This window comes from Medicago sativa, chromosome 5 (genome assembly GCF_051527215.1).
Source record: "Medicago sativa cultivar Bolivia chromosome 5, Bolivia_mono, whole genome shotgun sequence".
In the NCBI taxonomy this organism is placed as follows: Eukaryota; Viridiplantae; Streptophyta; class Magnoliopsida; order Fabales; family Fabaceae; genus Medicago; species Medicago sativa.
In genome coordinates this window covers 8,912,125-8,929,770 of record NC_140753.1, presented here as the reverse complement: position 1 = coordinate 8,929,770, position 17,646 = coordinate 8,912,125, and the positions used below count along the sequence as shown (strand labels likewise).

At 36.5% G+C, this 17,646-nt stretch overlaps 1 long non-coding RNA gene and 2 pseudogenes across 2 annotated transcripts; all 3 read left to right on the top strand.

The window, feature by feature from the left end:
- The first annotated feature begins 10,069 nt into the window (after window positions 1–10,069).
- On the top strand, window positions 10,070–10,497 carry LOC146919759 (uncharacterized). The gene is made up of 2 exons (XR_015011598.1): window positions 10,070–10,201; window positions 10,401–10,497. It is a non-coding gene; the product is annotated as an uncharacterized LOC146919759 (long non-coding RNA).
- Window positions 10,498–10,693: 196 nt separating this feature from the next.
- On the top strand, window positions 10,694–11,657 carry LOC146919758 (uncharacterized; annotated as a pseudogene).
- Window positions 11,658–13,108: 1,451 nt separating this feature from the next.
- On the top strand, window positions 13,109–16,901 carry LOC146919757 (putative histone acetyltransferase HAC-like 1; annotated as a pseudogene). The gene is made up of 13 exons (XR_015011597.1): window positions 13,109–13,183; window positions 13,361–13,489; window positions 13,626–13,898; window positions 14,105–14,233; window positions 14,367–14,568; window positions 14,675–14,820; window positions 14,908–15,196; window positions 15,356–15,495; window positions 15,587–15,644; window positions 15,727–15,993; window positions 16,081–16,198; window positions 16,275–16,313; window positions 16,484–16,901. The product of XR_015011597.1 is annotated as a putative histone acetyltransferase HAC-like 1 (transcript).
- Window positions 16,902–17,646: the final 745 nt, after the last annotated feature.

Genomic DNA, 17,646 nt, shown 5'->3' with positions numbered 1-17,646 from the left:
ATTGCTCTTCTCACCACAAACTTACTCCTTCCCTTAATAATTAATTATTTCTACTAATAACAATATTTCTCCCCCACTTAAGAATAATACTTATTTATTAACTATTAACATATATTCCACCAATATAAATATAATAATAATAATATTCTAATAAAAAGCCATAAATCACTCAAATAATAATTATGAAAAAGTGGGCGTTACAACTCTACCCCACTTAGAATATTTACGTCCTCGTAAATGTACCTTGTTCAAACAACTCTGGGTAAGATTCTCGCATCTTACTCTCCAATTCCCACGTCAAACTTTCACCAGCTGCTCCTTCCCAAACTACTTTCACAAGAGATATTTACTTGCCTCTCAGCCTCTTCACTTCACGATCTTCTATCCTTACTGGTAAGGTCTCGATGGTAAGGTTGTCCCTTACTTGCACATCATCTCTTGGAATCACATGGGATGGATCAGGCACATACTTCCGAAGTTGCGATACATGGAACACATCATGCAAGTTCGAAAGATGTGGTGGCAAACCCACCCTATAAGCAACCGTTCCAATCCTTTTTGAAATCTGATACGGACCAATAAATCTCGGAGTCAACTTCTTTGACTTCAATGCACGTCCAACACGTCACCGGAGTGACTCTCAAAAACACATGGTCTCCTTCTTGGAACTCAAGATCCTTTCTGCGCTTATCATGATAACTTTTCTGCCTATCCTGTGACTCTTTCATCTTTTCTCTAATTAACTTTACCTTCTCGGTAGTCTGTTGGACAATTTCTGGTCCCAATACCACACTCTCACATGTTTCAAACCAACACAACGGAGTCCTACACCTTCGACCATACAAAGCCTCGAAAGGTGCCATTCCAATACTAGCATGGTGACTGTTGTTGTAAGTGAACTCTATCAGAGGTAGATAACTATCCCAAGTTCCACCTTGCTCAAGCACACAAACCCTCAATAAATCTTCCAGCGACTGAATTGTCCTTTCCGACTGTCCATCTGTCTGCGGGTGGTACGCTGAACTCAACTTCAAATTAGTACCCAAAGCCTCATGCAAACTCTTCCAGAACCTCGACGTAAACCTCAGATCTCTATCCGACACAATACTCGATGGGACACCATGTAGCTTCACGACATCTCTAATATAAATCTCTGCTAACTGGGATACAGGAAAAGTAATATTAATCGGAATGAAATGAGCCGACTTCGTCAATCTATCTACGATCACCTAAATTGCATCGTTCCCTTTGTTGGTATTCGGCAAACTCGTCACAAAATCCATGGATACACTATCCCATTTCCATTCCGGAATCTCTAGCGGTGTCAATAACCCAGCAGGTTTCTGATGCTCAACTTTCGACTTCTGACAAGTCAAACATGCATACACAAATTGTGCCACGTCGCGCTTCAAACCAGACCACCAAAACATTTTCTTCAAATCTTGATACATTTTAGCAGCTCCTGGATGAATACTCAAACTGCTTCTATGGCCTTCTTCAAGGATCGTCTTCTTCATCTCATCATTATCAGGAATACAAATTCTTCCTCGAAACCTCAACACTCCTTGCTCATCAACCTTAAAGTCACTGTCTACAGCTGGATCGCTTGCAACCATTAAATCTACCAACTTCACATCTACTTTCTGTGCCTCTCTGATACTATCCAGAAATTCATTGTTGATCTTCAACATCCCCAACTTCATACTCTTTGGCGACACTTCACAAACCAAACTCATGTCTCTGAACTGTTCAAGCAATTCCATCTCTTTAACCATCATCGCCGACAAGTGTAAAGTCTTCCTACTCAATGCATCTGCAACAACATTAGCTTTTCCAGGATGATAATTCAACCCAAAATCATAGTCTTTCAGTAACTCGAGCCATCTCCTCTGCCTCATGTTCAACTCCTTTTGATCAAATAAATATTTCAGACTTTTATGATCACTAAACACCTCAAATCTGGAACCGTACAAATAGTGTCTCCAAATTTTCAACACAAAAACCACAGCAGCCAACTCTAAATCATGTGTAGGATAGTTCTTCTCATGTATCCTCAATTGTCTCGAAGCATAAGCCACTACCTTGCCATCTTGCATAAGCACACCACCTAAGCCCAACTTGGACGCATCACAATACACCACAAAAGGTTCATCAGGTTTTGGCAAAATTAAAATTGGAGCCGTCGTCAAACGTTTCTTCAACTCATTAAAATTGTTCTCACACTGAACATCCCACACAAAGGTTTTGCCTTTACACGTCAACTGTGTTAACGGAAGTGCTAACTTAGAAAATCCTTCTATAAATCTTCGGTAATAACCTGCTAGCCCCAAAAAGCTTCTAACTTCGGTAACTGACTTTGGAGTCTCCCATCTTGATACTGCATCAACTTTGGATGGGTCTACTGCAATACCACTACTAGAGATAATATGGCCAAGAAAACTTACTTCTTTCAACCAGAATTCACATTTAGATAACTTGGCATATAACTTCTTTTATTTCAATACTTGCAGGACGATCTTCAAATGTTCAGCATGCTCTTCTTCAGACTTCGAATATATCAAAATATCATCTATGAATACAACCACGAAACGATCCAAATAGTCATGAAAAATGCGATTCATGTACTCCATAAACACACCTGGTGCGTTAGATACTCCGAACGACATTACAGAATATTCATAATGTCCGTAACGCGTCCTAAAGGCCGTCTTCTGAATATCTTCATCCTTCACTTTAATCTGATGATAACCTGACCTCAAGTCAATTTTGCTAAATACACGTGCACCCACTAGCTGATCCATCAAATCATCAATTCTGGGGAGGGGGTATCTATTCTTTATCGTTACTTTGTTCAATTGACGATAGTCAATGCACAATCTCATACTTCCATCCTTCTTCTTTACTAGCAACACTGGTGCTCCCCAAGGTGATACACTTGGTCTTATAAACTTCTTGTCTAACAATTCTTCTAACTGCTTCTTTAATTCTGCTAACTCTGAAGCTGACATACGATAGGGCGTCATAGACACAGGCTTCGTTCCTGGAACAAGATCAATAGTAAATTCAACTTCTCTCTCTGGCGGCACGTCAGAAATTTCATCAGGAAATACTTCTGGAAATTCACACACAACGTGCAACTTATCAATCTTCGCCTGGTTCTCAATGGACAATGACGCCATTAAAGAAAACAATTGACTTCCATCAAGCATCAGCTGCTTCAACTGCTTAGTAGTTATAAATTCGGTCTCCGCCTCCTCTTCTGGAGAAGAAAATCGTATCGTCTTGTTGAAACAATTTATGTGAGCGTAATTATACTCTAACCAATTCATACCAAGAATTACATCCATTCCTTTCAATGGCAAACAAATTAGATCCATAGCAAAATTTCTACCAAACATAGACAAAGGACAACTCAAACATACTCGAGAGGTAGTTATCGAACCATTAGATGGGGTTTCGACAACCATCTCTCCATTCATTGGCGACACATCAAGACTCAAACTCGAAGCACAATCAGTAGCAATAAAACAATGCGTGGCACCAGTATCTATGATAGCTATTAAAGGAATATTATTAATAAAACAAGTACCTCTGATCAAACGGTCCTCACTAGCTGTTTGAGTACCAGCTAAAGCAAACACTTTACCCTTGGCCGGGGCCTTCTTTGGTTCAGTACACTGAGCAGAAATGTGCCCCTTTCCACCACAATCGAAACAAATAATGTCGTCGTGCTTGCATTCTGAAACCGTATGCCCCTTAACGCCACAACGGAAGCACCCTTTTTCCTCATTAGCACCACAAGCATTACTATTGTGACCTTTTTCTCCATATTTGAAACAAACAATCCCAGCTGAAGTCCCATTCTTCTTAGGTCTTCCCTCATCATTCACCCTTTTCTTGCCCTTATCAGCTGGAGCACTATAAGGCTTCCCACGATTCTGTTGCTGCTTACCCCTCCTCTCAGTCATAATCTTATAATGAGCCTTTGAATCATCTTGATAGATTCTACATCTGCTCACAAAAGCAGAAAAGTCACGGATTTGTTGGTAACCAATGGCTCGCTTAATATCAGCACGCAAACCATTCTCAAACTTGATACACTTAGAAAACTAAGCATTATCTCCGGTATAATGTGGATAGAACTGAGCCAGCTCCACAAACTTCGCTGCATACTCTGTCACCGACATGTTACCTTGCTTCAGCTTAAGGAACTCGATCTCTTTCCTTCCGTGAACATCTTCAGGAAAATATCTGTTTAGGAACTCTTCCCTAAACACAGCCCAAGTAATAACCGCATCATTCTGCTCTAGGGTAGGTTGAATGCTCACCCACCAGTCATCAGCTTCCTCGGCCAGCATGTGCGTACCAAAACGCACCTTCTGATCATCAGTACATTGCATAACTCTGAAAATTCTTTCAACCTCTTTGAGCCACGTCTGTGCTCCATCAGGGTCGTACCTTCCTTTGAAAGTAGGAGGATGATTCCTCAGAAAGGTCTCCAACATTCTCACATCAGCATTAACACCAGCACCAACATTCGGATGTTGTCCCACAGCTTAGGCTACAGCTTCCAAAGCAGCAGCAATCACAACATCATTTCTTCCAGCCATTCTAGTCCTCTTATAACAGATAAGGTTTGCAGCCTCCAGGTCTCTACTCTGCGCAACACACAAGAATTAAAATAACATAATAAGGGTATTCCAACTGCTAAAAGACACAACTCGACTCTCTACTTGGCCGGACGGACCGACCTGCTCTGATACCAATTGTAACACCTCGTTTTCCCAACTTAAAAATTTCATAAAAATTATCAAAGTTTATCAACATAACGGAGCATCACATACTTCAATACATCACTTCCAACAAATATAATAATAGGAAATACAATTTATTTAAGCAACCTGTCTTTATAAAATTCAATAACCAAATGCAGCAGAATTTAGTTTACATCGTCTCATAAAATTCTTGGCATTAAAAGGCCACAACTTAACATTTAAATTAGTCTTCACAAAATACTTCAACATTATTAAAATAAAATACGTAACAAGGAAAAACAAACATCAGACAATCCCCATCCTGTTACGTATCAGAGCATCCTGGACACAATGTGAGGAGTCTACTCACGAACACAGCTAGTCCTGGTTACCTGCAAGTTACCCATACGAAGGGCAACATTTTCAAGCAGAAGGGGTGAGATTTCACATTCATTAATTAACAAATAATAATTCATAAAAAGATAACCAACAACATATATCTAACGTTAATATCATCATTTTAACATCATTTAACAAAGCTAAGTAGTCAACAACTTCTTAGTTACCAAAAGCAACATATTCATTCTTATAACTCATCATTTATATCATTTATTAATGTTAGGACAGCAACAACAACGGCAAGACAACAACATCATCACATCATTCATCATTTATTATAAGTTATGATGACTCTACAATGCAACAACAACTTCAACAACAACTTAGACAACTTCAACATGCATGTGGTACCACCAGAACATTAAGCCCCCATCGCTAAGGTCATATTTGGACCTGTCGGGCATTAAGCCCCCATCGTTAAGGTCATAAGGAACCTGTCAGGCGTTAAGCCCCCATCGCTGACTATGCAACAACTCAACTCTAAATGCAACAACTTCATTTTTAATGTTAAATTAATTAACAAATATTCACAAGGACTCATTACATCAAAACAGCATCACTGGAACATCATATTTAACAGCATCATCATTAATGTAAACATCATAAGCTAATTCATCAAAGAAACGGGCGAAAGGACATAATTTCGCAAAACAGCAGGTCTGCACTGCACTAGCTCGCAATGGCGAGCTACTCTACTCGCAACGACGAGCTCAACAGGGGAGCTCGCGACGGCGCACAAAAACACTCGCAATGGCGAGCTGAATAGGGAAGCTCGCAACGGCGAGCAAAGTTACTCGCAATGGCGAGTCGGGGTTTACTCGCAATGGCGAGCTGAACAGGGGAGCTCGCAACGGCGCACAAAAACACTCGCAATGGCGAGCTGAACAGGGAAGCTCGCAACGGCGAGCAAGGTTACTCGCAATGGCGAGTTGGGGTTTACTCGCAATGGCGATCTGAATCGCTCGCAATGGCAAGCGATGACAGAACAGGGTTCTGTCGCAGCTCTGTTTCTCTCATCTCAGTCATCCAATTTCACTACCCAGGCCCCAAATTCGTTAGGAATCAACATCTAAACGTTTTCTATGATTGATTAATATCATTCTACATCAAATTACACAACAATTCACTTAAATCTTCCAAATTTAATGATTTTTGACCTAATCCCAATCCCTTAAACCTACAACAATTGACCACTTCCTATGAATCAAAACTTGTTAATAATGAGAGTTAGTCTCACCCTTACCTTAGATTATCTTTCTGAAATCCAACAGCCGCGTTCTTCGTTCTTTAGGGTTCTCTTTGACTTCTCTTCTTTCTCTCCTCTTTTCTCAGTTGTACGCGTTCTAATTTTTCTCTCTCACTTACAAACTTTATTCTTTCCCTAATTGCTCTTCTCACCACAAACTTACTCCTTCCCCTAATAATTAATTATTTCTACTAATAACAATATTTCTCCCCCACTTAAGAATAATACTTATTTATTAACTATTAACATATATTCCACCAATATAAATATAATAATAATAATATTCTAATAAAAAGCCATAAATCACTCAAATAATAATTATGAAAAAGTGGGAGTTACAGCCAACTTGTAGAATCTTGGGGTTTGATCATGGAGGATGTCAACACAGTGAAGAGAATTCATGAAGCATACCACCTCATGGTGATTCAACTTCTTAGCTAAAAGGAACCTTTAGTAGATAGCATGAAGCTCGACTTGAAGAATTTCAGATGATACTGAAAGGAGCCCTGAGAAACCTAAGATCTATTTCTCCTAGAAGAGTGACAAATTAAAACTTGTAATCCATCTCTAACGGGGTTACCAAGGCAGCTCCTATCTACATTAAGAATAACGTAAACTTGATTGAGGAGTTCCATTTAACCCATACCTTGTCATGCATTACCGACTGGAAACTAGAGAAGCAGGAGAGGAAGGTTGAGGTCATGTTGTGTGCCTCCATGGTAAGGTGATGATAAGGGATTGCAAAATTAGAAAAACAATAAGAATTACGATTACAACATGACCACCGAATTAATGCGACAAAAGAGTCAAAGTTAATCAAAGATAAGCCACTTTTGATCCATCTCATCAGATCCATGTTGAAAAAGAGTTCAACATTTGAGAAACCAAGGGCATGCTAGAGATTTCTAGAGCTCTAACAATCTTTAATACACTGAACAAAAAACTTATCATCAACATTGCATCGAGTTCAAAGGCCATTTGAGCCAAGTTTTGATGGTGCAGTAATGACCAGGGACGAAATGATTGCAAGCCAATCAATTGAGGAACTTGATTTTTTTTCCTTGGATATAGAGGCGTCGTATCAAAGAACATGTAGCAAGAGAAGCATCATGCATACTTGTATGCTTTAAAAGTCGAGTGGAATCAGTTTGGTAATGTAGTAACTATGTGTGTAAGTTTTAGATAATATTTGTCATTCCGTCTAAAAAAACACAAAACAATTTTTACTTTGTTTTAAATAAATTTTAAAATTAATCTCTAAATTATAATATTATTAAACATCAAAATCATTTTTTATAAGAATTTAATTTAAATATATCAACGGTGTAATTATTTTTTATTGTTTAATAAGAAGTGTTAATATTTTAGTTGTTATCTTGTTAAAAAAATGTTAGTTATTATATTAGTATTTGTGTCCTTTCGTAAAATGAAGACATTCACAATATCCGTTTTCTCTTTGTACATAGTATACGAAGAAATAAGAGTAGTGATAGACAAACCACCTTATGTGGCATACCACCATTCCATACATCCCCATGTGACAGGGACAATTTTGTCCATTAACAAAAACAAAGGGATAAATTTGTCATACAACATCTTATCACCCTCTTCCTCTCTTCTCTATCCTCGGTAATTTTTCAACAAAACCAGTCCACCACCCATCACTCTCTCTCTCTTCTCTCACCACCACACACCGCCTCTCACTGCTGCCTGCGCCGCCTATCACCGCCGTTCACTCTCTCCTCTACAACTTTTTTTTATGTTTTCTTTCTTCCTCTTTCTTTCTGCACCTTTCCCCTTTGACGTTTACTTTCCTTTCATCACCATCGTCCTTCATCACCGACTACCACCACCGTTCTCCTCCGCCACCGACCACCACCAGAACCCAGAAAAAACAGAAAAGACAACCTCTTAAAATAGCAAGAAGCACACAAATCTTAAGGAAAAAACAAAGAAGATAATTTGATAGATCTAAGATGGACAAAAAGAGGGATGGTGGTCGACGATGCAAGGCAAGGAGGCCGACACCGGCAGCGGCGGAGGTAGACTTCATTGAAAGAAAGAAAAAGAAGAAGTGATAGAGCTAGGAGAGTGGAAGGATGAAGAGACATAAACTAGTTTTTTTGTTTTTCTTTTAATTTTTTTTAATGATATTTAAGTTATATTTTATATTATTTTGTTTGAATAAGAAAAAAAATACCACAGTGGAGTGGTGTAAAGGGTGGATGGATTAAAAGGGTGTCCATGAATATTTACCCAAGAAAGAAAGAGAAAAGATACACAGACATCTCATAATTCCATCCACCTCCTACCCTGCCCACGTGGCATTAATTTTTTGTCTCATCCAACAAAAAAATTAAAAACAAAAAATAGAACACTCTCACATCTACTCCATCCGTTTCAAAATATAAGCAAAATTCACTTTTTAGGTTAATTCATTTAACGATGTATGTGGTCTACATACATCGTTAAATAATGAATGAACCTAAAAAGTGAATTTTGCTTATATTTTGAAATCGAAGGGAGTATCTCTCTGTTACACGTTTTTCTCTTCCTTTCTCTCTCACTCTTCAACCCCTTGTCTCTTTTTCTCTCTTCTCCCTCAATACTTTCTTTTTGTTGCCTATGTTGCCAGCGTTCCCACCTCTGTATGCATCTTTGAAAATGTTTTTGTTGGATTTATTTAAAAAGGTTGTTGTCATTGTGTTTTGGAGGAGTGTGAGGGAGATATAATAGATCCCGAGAAGAGAGGGTGAGGATGGCAGCGACGACAGCGAGGGTGGTGACGACAGTGATGGATCTAAGGGTCGGAATGAGGACGACGGTTAGTGACGACGATGGTGGTGGTGGTAAGATTTGAGGTTGAAAACGGCGGAGGGCGGAGGACGGTGGTTGTGGTGGAGATGAACGGGTGGTTGGATAAGTGAGAAAGGTTGAAGAGAACTGAATGCTGAATGAGAGAGACAATTTTTTTGAAAGAGTAGACTTTCTTTTTTTTGTTTGTTGAGCTGGCTTTTTTTATACTTCATTGTGACAAGTGGGGGGTGTAGGAGAGGGGTACACCACGTAAGGGTGTTTACCTATCAGCTCTCAGACTTTATTACTTTGCCATAAACTATTTTAATCAAAAGAATTGATTGTAAGATTACTTTTGATTAGAAATTTAATCATTTGAAATGAAAGCTATGTATAAATACGTACTAATTACTTGACTTATCAGATTACTTCAGAAGAAATAATTATCAGATTAATTAAGAAAACAAGAACAACAATTGTGTCAACCTCAGAGCGTCAACACCAAGTTGCTTGTAACTTGTATGTCTCTCTTCCTCTTTCTCTATCTCTAATTTTCTCTTTTTCCCAATTCTTAAACCCTAATTTTAATTTTATTCAATTCAAATTTTGTGGGTTTTCTTTTTAAATCAAGTGATTATTCAATCCACAGTTTTGTAACGTTGCTATGGTTATGAATTGATTATAATAACTTCTTTCTTGCTGTTAATTTCTGTTTTCTTTTATAAAATTAATTCGTTTTTTTCTTCTTCTTTGAATTAATGAATTTGAGTCTTTGAATGTTGATTAATAATAATGATGATGATAAAGGGTTCCAAGAATCTTTGACACTTTTTTAATTTTGGATAAAAAAAGGAAAAAGAAAAAAGAAAGGAAGATTTTAATTGTGACAATGGGAGTGTTGTTAGATACAGTACACTTTTAGTACAAAATACTGCGGTGCTATAACATTGTTGCGTAGCGGAATTCGGTATATAGATGATTGTTAAAATTCGGCCACGATTTAGTGGTATAGCGCTGTTATAGCTGTTATTCAACAACATTGGTTGTTACTTTTTAATGTTACGATATAACTTTTCTGGTCAAGTGAAATTCAAATAGGGGCTCTGTTATTTTGATTAGATTTGTCTTCTTTGATTTTCTTTCTCATGTTCATCCTGAATTGTTAATTAATTTGATCTTATTTGTTAATTAATTTGAATTGCTAGGAAGTTGGTGATGAAAAAATATGCATACCCTCTTCTTCAAATGTCAATATAAAGCTTCCTGCCACCAAATATGTTGAAATTGGAGACTCCCAGGAAACTATTTGTGAGTTTTATTTTTCTTCTCTAAATTTTAAGGTTTCTCCTACCACTTTGCATTTAGTTTCTTAACTTAAATTATAATTCTTCCATGAGAGTAATAAGAAGATTATAAGTAAATAAATGATTTATTGTAGGAATAGAAGACATTAACAAACAGATTGAGGAGGACTCGCTTCTTGCATTTGAGACGCTTCTTACTGGAGTGCAAAGTTATTCCATTAGAACTTTACTTCAAGAATTGAAGACTTTGATGGACTCATCATCAGACCAAAATTATAATTCTTATATTAGACTAATAAGAAGATTATAAGTGAATAAATGATTGTTTGTAGCAATGGAAGACATTAACAAACAGATTGAGGATGATCCGCTTCTTGCATTTGAGACGCTTCTTACTGGAGTGCAAAGTTATTCCATTAGAACTTTACTTCAAGAATTGAAGACTTTGATGGACTCATCATCAGACCTTGACCATCTTGTATCTAACCACGAGTCCAAACTGAAGTTGATTTCTCTTTTTCATGGACTGAATCAACATCGAGGACTCTTACCTTCTGATGTGAAGGAATTTGTTGAGATAGTGCAAAATTTCTTCAATGTCAACATAATCAGGACACTTCTCAACAAGTACTTAGGAAGCACAACCAACTTCTTGATTCGAAAGCTGATCTTATGAACAAGCTTAGGAGTGCAAAGAGTACACAAACCCAAATTGACAGTGAATCTTCAACTGCAAATGCGCAGATACACAAACTCTCTTTACAAATTGACGATCTTGTGAAACAAAGAGATGATTTGAAATCAGCAGTGAACAAATGTGATGTTCAGAAGGAGAAGTTGATGGCTAATGCACTGAATGGGCACAACAAAGTAAAGAGTTACTTTCTGATTGTGCTTCCTTGGTACTTTTTGAGAAGTGTCCTGTTTGATAATGTTGTCATTGAAGAAGTTCTGCACTATCTCAACAAACTCCTTCACATCAGAAGGTATGAGTCCTTGATGCTGATTCAGTCCATGAAAAAGAGAAATCAACTTCAATCTGGACTCGTGGTTAGATACAAGTTGGTCAAGGTCTGATGATGAGTCCATCAAAGTCTTCAATTCTTGAAGTAAAGTTCTAATGGAATAACTTTGCACTTCAGTAAGAAGCGTCTCAAATGCAAGAAGCGGGTCCTCCTCAATCTGTTTGTTAATGTCTTCCATTGCTACAAACAATCATTTATTCACTTATAATCTTCTTATTACCCTCGTGGAAGAATTATAATTTAAGTTAAGAAACTAAACGCAAAGTGGGAGGAGAAACCTTAAAATTCAGAGAAGAAAAATGAAACTCACCAATAGTTTCCTGGGAGTCTCCAATTTCAACATATTTGGTGGCAGGAAGCTTTATATTGACGTTTGAAGAAGAGGGTATGCATATTTTTTCTTCACTTTCTTTGTTTATTTATTCAAATAGTGAATCATGGACTTTTCTACTTAAACATTTGATCTTTGATTATATGATTTCTGATTGCTGTTCACATTGGTATTTATATATGCACACTTAATTGTGAGCTTGTTTAAATTTATGTTAATCATGTTTTCCCTCTTTATTAGTTTATGGCACATCAAGAACATTGTTGTAATTTCTCTAATTTATATTTGTTGATTGTTTCTTGTGGCTTCAGAATTTAAATAGCATCTGATAAAGCGAGAAGATGCTTACTAAGGGTTGTCATATTGGTGCGAATAATTGGAGCGAAGTACCAAATCATTCTTCATCAGTTATCTCAAACATTCCACGAAAGAGATGTTTTGAAGAATTAAGCTATCAAATAGGATTCTCCACAGACTGGCGGTATCATTCTGAAATTGTGTACAACCGTAATTGGATAAGAAGAAAAATGTAAGTGAAAGTGATTTAGTTTTCAAAGAAATTATTCAGTTTTGAAATCATTTAGAACGAGAAATTTGCACCTATTGTGGAAATATTGCTATTTACCGATGCTGCTTCAAAGGTTTGTTTCTTGAATTGTGTCTGAGCTATTATTGATGATGATGTTGAACAGGACATACAAGGCAGAGTAGTATTTAGTCAGGAGGGGACAGTTGCTCAAAAGATATCAGAGGAGGGGAAAGATCTTGAAATACATGGTATGACAGACAACAATTCAATGGAAATTGACATCGGAGCGAATGACAATATGCATGCCCTCGTAAGCCAGCTTCCAATTCCTATTGATGTAGAGGACAAACAAGACGGAATTTGATTCAACCAGGAGGGGACAGATTCTCAAGAAATTCACTGAGCCAAAAGCTAATCAACAGAAGCAAACCACATCCTCAAATAAAATAAATGATGTTGTTTCCTTGATTGATCTGTCCACCCATGATCAAATAACCAAACATATTTGAAGTCTGAAAAAGCAAATCCGTTCAGGTTAGTACACCACCTTCCTGTGTTTTTAAATACATTGATCTGTTTAGGCATCGGTCTTCCTCTTCTTTTAAGCATTTGATTTATGATAATTCATGTTTGTAAGCATTTGGTTTTATGATAATTCATGTTGTCTAAGCATTTGGTTTATAACATAGGAATTTTAATGCATTGTGAAGTTGTGTCTTTCTAAGCCATATACAAGTTGACACTTTTTTTTTTAACAGAGTTCAACTGTGGGCGACAACAACACATGTCAATAATTGCTGTCAGTAATAATTAGTTAGATAATTGATTCCTTTTATATAACTATCAGTCCGATCAATAGTAGTCTGAAATTTATCAGTATTATTGATATTTTTCAGTCCCTTCCTAGTATGTTATTTAAAAAGAAATTGAATATTCATTATTGTCTGATTTGTCATGCATGACTCCAAAACTGTAGGTTGTAGTTGCAGAAAGTATCTCTATTAGAGAAGTGTTATCTGTTGACAACCAACTGGCAGTGAAGAAGCAGTTTCTGGACATCATTCCAGATGAGAATTACCCTGCTGAATTCTTTTATAGATTAAGAGTAAGTTTAAAGTTTAAAGTGTTACACCAAGTTTGATGTCTACTCTATTATGTCTGTCTTTAATATCAATTACTATATAATTCAGCTTGATAGAGAGAAATTTAAACTAACTCTTTATGACTGTTTTTTCTTCTAGTGGGATGAATGCAATAGATGGCAGCATCAAATTTGTGCACTCTACAACAAGAAAGCAGATTTAGACTGCAGTGCTGAATATATATGTCATGTATACCACCAAAAAGAAATTGAAAATGGAATGCATGTTCCCTTACCAAAGGCGGCTAATTCTGATGCTAAGGACTTTCCAAGAACAGTGCTAAGTGACCACTTAGAGATAAGACTTTTCGAGCGTCTCATGCAAGAGAGAGAAAACTGGGAAAAAGTTGAAGGGAATGAGAATCTTGATGAGGTAATACTGAGAAATCTGCATGTATGCACATAAACTTCAAATATCTTATTTTCTTATTCTTATGCAAGCATGTAAATTGAAAATAGTAATAAATTAGTATCCTGCCATGTTCCCTTAAAATTATTGATCTTTTTCTTCGAAATATATATTGATTTGAAAATTCTAGATTATTTACTTACGTGTCTCGAATTACTGCAAAATTGCAGGTTTTAGCAGCAGAAAGTCTTTCAATTAGAAAAGTGCTATCTATCAACAAGCAATTGAAAGTGAATAAGCAGTTTCTGGACATCATCCCAGAGGAGAATTACCCTGCTGAATTCTCTTATAGATCAAGAGTAAGTTCAGTGGTTTATCAATGAATAAATGGATATACCACCAGTTGCTTCTTCTGAACTAAATGTCTCTTGATGTATACTCTAACATGTCTGAATTATTCCGAACATTTAATAGAAGTTCTCTTGATTTCAGGTTATTCTTCTGTTTAAGCTGATTGAAGGAGCAGATGTATGCATTTTTGGAATGTACGTCCAGGAATTTGACTCTGAATGCAGCAGTCCCAATCAGCGCTTGTGTATGCATATCATATCTTGATTCCGTCAAGTATTTTAGGCCTGAAAGAAGGACAAAGTGTGGAGAAGCCCTTCGTACCTTCGTTTACCATGAGATATTGGTATTTTTCTTTTAAACTCTAATTCTATGCCAATAAAACTAATAAAATGAACACTTAATCTTTCCATTCTCTCTTTTTATGCTTTATTTTTATTTCTTATCATCAGATTAGATACCTTGATTTTTGTAACAAAAGGGGTTTCTCAACTTGCTACATATGGACCTGTGCTCCTTCAAAGAAAGGGAATGATTATATACTATATTGCCATCCCGAAGAGCAAAAGACTCCGAAGAATGATAAGCTACGCCGCTGGTCTGTCTTTTGTTTCTCTTTATGTGTCTGTGTGTGTTGAATTTTCATGAGCTATTTTCCTTATTTTTATATTGTTTGTTTATGCAGGTATCTTTTGATGCTAAAAAAAGCTACCGAAGAAAATATTGTCGTTGGTTTAACCAACATACATGACCATTTCTTTCTTCCTACTGAAAAAGGGAACTCCAAGGTGACAGCTTTTCGTTTGCCATACTTTGAAGGAGACTGCTGGTGTGGTAATGCTATGGAAGTAGCCAAGACCTTCGAAAAAGAGAGTGTAGGAGACTATGAGAAGTTGTTGAAACAAGTGTCAAATAGAACATTAAAGGACATGGGACATGCCAAGCCTTCCAAAGAGACTTTGGAGATGCAAAAAGTATGTCTATCTTGTCATCCAATGGGATATATCCTTTTATACTTGAGTAAATGAAATGTTGCTATGTTCCTATTATAGACTAGTTTAAGTTATTTTCATAATATGTACATGTGTAATCTGATCTTTCTTCCTTTTCTTTTTCCCCCTAACTTCTATTAGGTTGGCCAAAATATATTGCCTACCAGGGAAAACTTCCTCATAGCTCACTTGCAATATTCATGCTTGCACTGCCGTGAAGTGATAGTGTCTGGGAAGCGATGGTTTTACACCAAATGCAAGAAATTTCAGGAGTGTGAAAGGTATGATAACTTGAATACACATTGAACTGTTTTTAGCATTGAATGAAATAAAAAGGGCTTTTGTCATTGACTTTCACTTTAAGTATTTCAGATGCCATAGTTATGATCAACACACTTCAAAGAATGGTGAGGTGCATACACTTTGTCAGGTAACAACCTAAACCTGAAGTTTTTCATTTCATATGATTGTTTCATCATTAGTGATTTCGTATAATTGTGTAACGTTTTCAGGCCGTTGTTGATGATATCCCCTCCAACACTAAACATAATGATATTGTCCTTGAGAGTAGATTGTTTGGAAATAGGGACAACTTTTTGATCTTCTGCCAGAAGTCTCAGTTTCAGTTTGACACACTCCGTCGTGCCAAGTATTCCTCTATGATGATTCTCTACCATCTACACAATCCTAATGCGATGACTCAAAATGAACACCAGTTAACTCAAAACTGTTCAACACAAGTATGTCAATCTGAGAACCAGGAGTCAAATGAAGAAATGTATGAATTTAATTTTCTCGCTTTTTTGTTTTCCTCACACATTTGTCCTAAGCTAGATTGTTGATCATACTTATTGACTTACACACAGATGGTGAAACTGCTGAACGTTTTGAAGCATGCATCTCAATGCCGCCGCCGGGCAAGTAATGCTGAGCCATGCTCTCATCCAAACTGTTCTCAAATCAAGAAGTTGTTCTATCATGCCAGTAAGTGCAAAATTCAATTAAATGAGGGCTGCCAGCATTGTAAAAAGATATGGTTTATACTAACTTCTCACTCCAGGAATTGCAAAGACTCGGAATGTAGAATACCACGCTGCAGGTGTGTTACAATTAGAATTCTACACTACCTAGAGAATTTCGATATTCTATTTTATGAATTATTCTTTTACTAAACTATGCATAGATATACTTATTCATTTCAAAACAGAGTCATTTTTTTTTGGCTAATATATGCATACTTATTCTTTAATAGTTATGTTGATTTTGCAGTGATATGAAGAACCATGTAGAACAGAAATCAGTGCATTCTGAATCTTGCCGTAGAGCTGAAGTTTTGGAAAGCGATGGAGCAATCGTTGGCCAATGAATCTTTGTGAATATATAGAGTGCACAATAAGTGATTACTTGCCAAGTTTTATTAACTTTGATGAAGCTATTAAATTTCGTTAAAGCTAAGTGTAAACATAAGTGTTGTGATTTTCATCTTTCCCTTTGTGTATGTAAATTTGATTATGTATATACATAGGTTACGAATTGCCTTATTATTCATTTCAATGGTTGAGAACCTAAGGTCCAACTATTCAATTCAAGTCTCATTTTTAAGAGACTTGAAATTAGAGAATCAACGTTGTATTGCTGTGAATGTATATTCAATGGTTGAGAGCTAAGCTCAAACTACTCGATTCAAGTTTTCATTGCTTCTACTGTTCTACATCAATTTAAATGTTTGAAGTGCCACATTGATGGCTTTACATTCATGAACAATTAATTATGTCAAAAACACAAAGAGGAGCTAAATGATAAAAATTATATTTGTTGCCATAGTTTCACTACAAAAAGTGACACTATTTGATGGGCTCATTTGACCAACAATGATCATTTTTTTTAACGGAAAATTTGATTAAAAACTAGATCCCTACTCAAGAAGAGCAGAGATTAGTGAATCAGAGACTACAAAGGCGCTGTATATAGACGGAACACCAAAAATAAACACCTACAATGATCATTGTTCTTGATTTTTCTTATGTTTTTCATTTCTCCCTTCATAGATTCTTGTGTTTATTCAGGAAGAAAAAAAATGCAATCTAGTTTGTGTAAAAAAAAGATGTAATCCCATTAAAAAGTATTAATCAAGAAGAAAAAGTTATAATTGTATCTTATTTTATTTGATTTAATATCTTATCATATCTAATACTACTAATCATGAAGAAAGTCTTTTTTTTTTGGAAGTGGATTCGTGGAAGTGGAAGCCGGAAGAGGGTGGAGTTTTTTTTTGGGAAAATCTTGTTATACTTTATTGGAAAATTGTTTTTGTTAGACGAGGGAGTTAGTGTAGAGGAGGAGGTGGTTTTCCAGTATCTATGGAAGAGTTTGACTCCGTCAAAGGTTCTGGCTATCTCTTGGACGCTTCTACTTGACTGTATCCCAACGGA